Here is a 6,968-nt window from a genome sequence, read left to right as displayed (position 1 = left end):
AATTAATACATTAGTTAGAGGACAGCAGTTACATATAAAGAAAGTAGTGCTAGCTACCGTAGTGTTGGCTGTCAGTGTATACTTGGCCATTAACATTTGCAGGAAAGCTTGTCCAACCATAGAAATTGGTTTTGAAAGTCCAGCTTTCTGATCTATTGTACAAAAACAGTCCCACTATTGCCAAAGTCCCTACCATTGGAAATGTGTGGCACCAACAGAGTTTTTTTTTAATTATTCAAAATTACTTATTGTTTTTTATAAATTCATCTGAAATTGATTTCAACTTTTAAAGTGTATTTTTAAGTTGTACCTTTTGGTATCATGTTTAGTTTTTAGATTATTTTTATACTGACTTTATAGTTTTATTATAATATGGTTTCATTGTGAATGGTGTTAGTATTGAGAGAGCTGTATAACCTTTGAACATATTATATTAAATGTTTACAATAAATATACAGGAACCTCCATGTGTGGAGGAAGAGGATATTTTAAATGCCTATTTCCTGAAAAGTTCATTAATGGGCATGTCATGAGGGAATGAAGGGATCTTAAAGTTGATTGATCATATATTATATCACATGAGTAAAATTACAGATTACTGAAACGGGAAGGCACTGTTTTTGTCTAGGACACAATGTAAAAGTGTTGAATCATGTTTATTTTTATGTTTTATTAGTTTATGTTTATTATTATACAGCTAAAGCTAATGTATTTTTTTCTAAAGAGAAATCAATTTGTCCACACAATACTTACAAGGATAAGGTGGAATTCTCTCACTCCTCCCTACTTCCTGCTTTGGATATTTAATTGCCTATTAGCGCTGTCTGACTCAGCTATTAAGTTCTTAACTTTGCATATAAAATATGTATCACTCATTGTTAGGTCTACAGTGCTGTGCTCTGCAATTGTCTTCACATAACTGGCACAGTCTGGAGATTGTTACCTTAGCCTTATTTCCTATAGCTATTTTTTTTCTGGTGAGGAAATAAGAACAGCTATTCTGAAGGAAAATGATTTAAGCAAATTCTGCAGAGTACTGTGGATCCAGTAAAATAAGTGGAATGACTGTTTTTGAAAATGGTAGATGCACTGAGTGATGATGTAGGCCTTAAAAGAGCCTTGCAATCCGTCATCTAGTATTGTAAAAAGAGCCTTGGTAGCGCAGCAGACTAAAGCACTGTTAAGTAACACCATCTGCCTGCAATTACTGCAAGTTCAAATCTCACCAGGCTCAAGGTTGACTCAGCCTTCCATCCTTTCAAGGTAGGTAAAATGAGGACCCGGTTTGTGGGGGCAATAAGCTGACTTTGTATAAAAAAGAACACCGGTTGGGGGGGGCAAAAGCAGTGGTGGGTTCCTCCCGGTTCGGTCCGGTTCGGCAGAGCCGGTAGCGGTGACGATATGACATCACCAAACCGGTTCTCCCCCCCCGCCCTCCCACCCCCCCCACCCACGTTATTCTTACCTTTTATTTGGTCCCACCCCCAATCTATTGCTGCCTTCTGAGTCCCAGCTGATGACTAGAGGGAAAAAAACTGTTTAAACTCTTGCCGCGGGGCTTCAAAGGGCCATCCTACAGCTGATCAGTGTTAAAAGCAAACAAATGAGTCAGGTCGTAAGTGCGAGGACTGGTCGTAAGTGCAAGGACCTTCCAGAAATGACTGACCAGCTAGCCACGCCCACCTAGTCACATGACCTCCAAGCCACACCCACAAAATAAGCCACGCCCACAGAACAGGTAGTAAAAAAATTTAGAACCCACCCCTGGGCGAAAGCCCTACTAAGCAGGTATATACAAAAGTATGAAGCTATTGCTTAACGCATGGTAAACCGCCCTGAGTCTCCGGAGAAGGGCGGCATATAAATCAAACCAATAAATAAATAAACAATAAATAAATTGTAATTACAATAAACTGGACATAAATTATCAGAAAACCAATGTTACGGCCTTTGTAAAAATGCCCAAACTCTGCTCATGGTATCTTAATGCTGATAATGTAAAGCAAGTAATCCCGTTTAAGTACTAGGGGTGGTCTTCCATGCCACTGGCTCAAGAAAAGCACATGGCATTTCTTGAGCCAGAATATGCGGCTGCCTCTGGTCAAAGATCAGCGAACACCATTCTCAAATTTTTCTGCACAAAGGGAGGATACTATGTTCCTGCCGCAATTAAGTTCTTTCTGGCCAAGTCGTTAGCACAGCTTCTATATGGGACCTTACTTGGACCCTCGGCTTCACGTTTCATACCACTGGAAAGAGTTCAATCCAAATTTATTAGAGCAACTCTCCAGATGCCGCATTGTGTCTCAGATGCACTTTTGCGCCTGGAGACAGGATTGATAAAAATTGAAACAAGAATTTGTATAGCTTCTTTAAATCTTTGGCTAAAGCTTAATTTTTTCCTGCAAGGCCTTGCTCCATTAATCCTCCAAGACAAATTCTCCTCTTCATGGATCAAGGCCGTCAAGTCCAACCTTGCCAAACTAGGCTTCTCTCCAGCCTCAATATTCAATTTGGACTACGACCAAGCAAAATAAACCTTACAACAAAGGGTAGAGGACATTGAGAGGCAAGTGGATTTAGGGAAAGCTCCATTGTTTCTGGCTCCAGACTTTATATGTTGTTACTCCTGCCAATTATCCTAGCCAGTTGGAGACAGCAAACCACCAGAAAGCATTTTCACTTGGACAGTGTTATGCGTTTCCATCGGCCATCCTGTATGTCAAGTATAAAAATATACCATTGATTAAAAGACTCTGCTCTTACGGCTCGGGAGACTGGAGACTGTTGGACACATATTCCTTTGATGCTCTTCCTATAGAGATATTCAGAAAAAACATATCCCCCAATAATCAATAGGTATCCTGGCCGTTCCAACATTGCTTATCTCCAATGGCTGCTTAAGGATGAATAGACTGTGATTACAGCACAGGTGGCTAGATTCTGTGCAGCAGCACTGAGAATTCATTGGAAACACTTGATTAATCGACTATAGCTATTCTACACAAGTAAGGTAGCAAACCCTTTTGCATTACTACTCTTCTGCATTTTAGTATTTAGTGACTATGGGCCTCACAGTTTAAGGATTAATATTATAGTATAGTTAGCCATGTATAACTGACTGACTGGATGCCAAATTGTGATTTTAATGTAGATTTTATCTGTTATTTATTATTTTATTCTAGAATTTTAACTGGATATTCCTTGAGTATTTTTATTTGTTCTGGTCTCTGGTCTTTAACTGTAATATACTTGATTTGATTTTGAGTGATGATATAATACTGCTTCAGCTATATAGTAGCCAACTAAAAAGAGTGCCTGAAAGAAAGGTATAATAGTTGAGCTATTACACTGTAATCAATTGCATCCACTCATTCTGTCTGTCCAAACAGTTCATGATAGATTATCTCAATGCAGTGCTTTATGCCTCAAAGCATTGTAAGAATCATCAGGCTAATCTAACATTCGCTTACCAAAAGGGATAGTTTGATAAGGAAAATAACAGAGTTGGGAGGAATCTTGAAGGTCTTCTAGTCCAAACTCCTGCTCAAGCAGAAGATCCTATACCATGTCAGACAAATGTCCAATCTCTTCTTAAAAACCTCCAGTGATGGAGCACTCACAACCCATTCCACTGATTAATTGTTCTCATGCCAGGAAATTACTCCTTATTTCTAGGTTGGAGATCTCTCTGATAAGTTTCCATTTGTTGCTTCTGGTTCTCCCTTCTGGTACTTTAGAGAATAAAACACTGCTATCATGTCGTACCTAGTCCTTCTGTTCATTAGACCAGACAAACCTCATTCCTGCAACCATTTTTTTGTATCTTTTATCCTCCAGTCCCCTAATCATCTTTGTTCCTGTTTGCACTCTTTCTAGAAGCTCAACATCTTTTTGTATTGTGGCAACCAAAGCTGGATGCAGTACTTCAAGTGTGGTCTTACCAAGGCATTGTAAAGGATAAATAATAACAATACAGCCACACTACATGGGTAAATATATATAGACATTGGACAGCACTGTAAGAATTAGGTGTGATGGCATGAGAGAGAGAGAGAGAAAAAAAACCTCTCCCTGTGTCTAACTGTTTTGACATGCAATGCCCTATAGTCCTGTCCCGAGGAGAGGAGTTGAAACAGTTTATGTCCAGGATGTGAGGGGTCTGCAGGCATCTTCTCAACATTCCTTCTGACCCACACCATATACAGGTCTTCTATGGAAGGCAGGCTGGTTGCATTGTTTTTTCTGCAGTCCTAACTATCTGTTGGAATCTGTGCCTATCTTGTTTGGTTGCTGTACCAAACCAGACAGCTATAGAAGCACAAATGACAGACTCAATAATTCCTCTGTAAAACTGTATCAACAGCTCCTGGGGCATTCTGAACTTCCTGAGTTGATGCAGGAAGAACGTTCTTTGTTGTGTCTTTAAATCAGCGGTTCTCAACCTGGGGGTCGTGACCCCTTTGGGGGTCGAACGGCCATTTCCCAGGGGTCGCCAAAGCCCTCTCTCCCCCCCCCACGCCTTCACTCACCCTCACCCTTTGCTGGATCGCCCGGTCGCCGTTCGTTTACCCCGCCCACTCCCAATCTATTGCTGCCTCCGGAGTCCCAGCTAATGGCTAGAGGGGAAAAAAACTAAATTCTTGCCGCGGGGCTTCAAAGAGCCGCCCTACTCTCAGCTGTTTTGCGGAGGGCTCTGTTGCTAGCTAGCTGCAAAGAGGTAAATTCCTGGAGCAGATTTTTCCCCCCTAGCTATGCTGAGAAAGGGAAATTGAAAGTAAGCAGGGTCTTGGCTGCAACGTGACAAAATGAGGCAGAGAGATTTCTTTTTCCTCACCAAAAAAGGTAGGTGCAAACTGCAAACAATGGGAAATTTAGGGCAAGAGGAGGTTCAAGATTTTAAAACACAGAAGAAAAAAGCTCTATTTAACTAGGGAATTGTAATAATTGAGATACTATTAATTGTATATTGTGTTGAAAGCAGAAATGGTTAAGTTGTGGTTTGGAGGAATATATGGGGGAAATTATTTGGTTTATTATTATTGGTAAATATAATTAATTGATTTGTAAGAAATTGGATTGCATGGAAATAATTGGAATATTCATGTTCATATTGATTAATATACAAAAAAGGTAGCTATATAACTAATTGATTTATATTAAAATGTTGAATTTATATTAAACAACTGTATTACATAATTAACCAATGTGAGGATGGATATAAAAATAGATGACAATGGGAAGGGGTATAATATAGAATAGAAGGGAAAAATTGAATTTGATTAAGATTAGAGATGAGGATGAAGGGTAATATTGGTTTTTTAAAAAATAGATGAGGAATAAATATGGTAAAAAGGAAATATAAAAATTGTAAATTTAATTGAAATGACTAAATACTGTGTTGGAAGAAATATCCTTCTGGGTTCTGCTCCAAATGGGGAAAAAGACACTGGAAACATGGAGACTGCTTGGAAAGATGGTTTAATGGTGGACAGGATCACATGGCTTGATGGGGCCCATTGTGTTAGTTTCTGTTGCTATTGTGTTGCAAATGTCCTTTGACAAAGGATTGACTTTCTGCCTCTGGCCCATTAACAAAGGGTGGGGGGCAGGAAGGTGGGAGTTGCTTTGTCTGTAAAATATGCTTCTCCATTTCTCATCCAGGTAGGGAAATATAATATTCTGCCTTTTTAATATTTCCCAAAATATTTCATTCTTCTAGGAAAGGGGTGGATGCTAACCTCCTACAACTGTTTAAATTTGTGAACCGGCCAAATACTCTGTTCAAAGAAAATACGTTGTATGTTTGTATGTGTGTTTCTAATTATTGCTATTTATTGCTATTTGTTCTCTTTTATTCTTTAAAGTTTAACAATTCATTCTTTATCTTAATATCTTAATATTAGTTTGGGGTTGGCTTTCTTCCCTTTCATCTTTTTTATTGTACAGCAATCTTTCTCCTCAAACCTACCACCTCTCTCTTTTCTTTTCTTCTTACTTTCTCTTCCTCCCCTTCTTCTTCTCCTCCCTACTTCCTCTTCCTTTCTCCTTCTCCTCCTCTCTTCCTCCCTCTCTTACCCTCACTCCTACTCTAATTTCCCTTCCCTTCCTTCATCCCTCTCTATTGCTGTATCCTTTTATGCATATGGACTACTCAAAGGGCTGAAAAAGTTATTTTTGACTGGTCCTCGCACTTTTGACCAGTCCTCGAATTTACGACTGTCCTCACATTTTACGTTTTTTGCCCTATCTTATACCATGTTGAAGAGAAGCAGTTGTGAAATGAGTGACATGGTTGTTAAGAATGCTGCACAGGCATAAATGTGAGGATGGTCATAAGTGTGAGGACCAGTCAAAAGTGCGAGGACCTGTCAGAAATGACTTTTTTCAGCCCTCTGAGTAGTCCCTATACATATAGCCATGGCCACCCGGTCACATGACGTCCAAGCCACACCCACAAAATAAGCCACACCCACAGAACCAGTAGTAAAAAAATTTAGAACCCACCCCTGGTTGGGGGTCACCACAACATGAGGAACTGTATTAAAGGGTCGCGGCATTAGGAAGGTTGAGAACCACTGCTTTAAATGATGATTCTAATCTTGTGTCCATTTCAAATCCTGGGAGATTATAGAAAACTTGAAGGACTCTACTGCCGATACTGTGCTATTAAATATAGTAAGAGATGGTAAAATAGAAGGGCTCCTCCTAAAATCCCCTTTCGTCTCTATAGCGTTAAGCATGTTCAGCTCCAGATTGTTACAAATGTACCACAGGGGCAGCAGTTTCATGTAGTTGTTAAAAAGGAGCAGAGAGATTACTGAACGCTGCAGCACCCACAAAGGAGAGGCCGTGGGCTGACTCTCTTGCCCCCTATTAATAACGATTAGAATCAGCCATGGAGAAAGGAATTGAACCAGTGCACCACTGCACCACCCGGTCCCAAATTCCACAGCTGGTCCAAAATG

At 39.8% G+C, this 6,968-nt stretch overlaps 1 pseudogene; it reads left to right on the top strand.

The window, feature by feature from the left end:
• Positions 1 to 2,039: 2,039 nt before the first annotated feature.
• Positions 2,040 to 2,995, top strand: LOC148116613 (uncharacterized; annotated as a pseudogene).
• Positions 2,996 to 6,968: the final 3,973 nt, after the last annotated feature.

This window comes from Pantherophis guttatus, chromosome 1 (assembly GCF_059756535.1).
Source record: "Pantherophis guttatus breed Tessera chromosome 1, ASM5975653v1, whole genome shotgun sequence".
In the NCBI taxonomy this organism is placed as follows: Eukaryota; Metazoa; Chordata; class Lepidosauria; order Squamata; family Colubridae; genus Pantherophis; species Pantherophis guttatus.
Note: the sequence above shows the minus strand (reverse complement) of the source record. Positions and strands in the feature narration are given on the sequence as shown.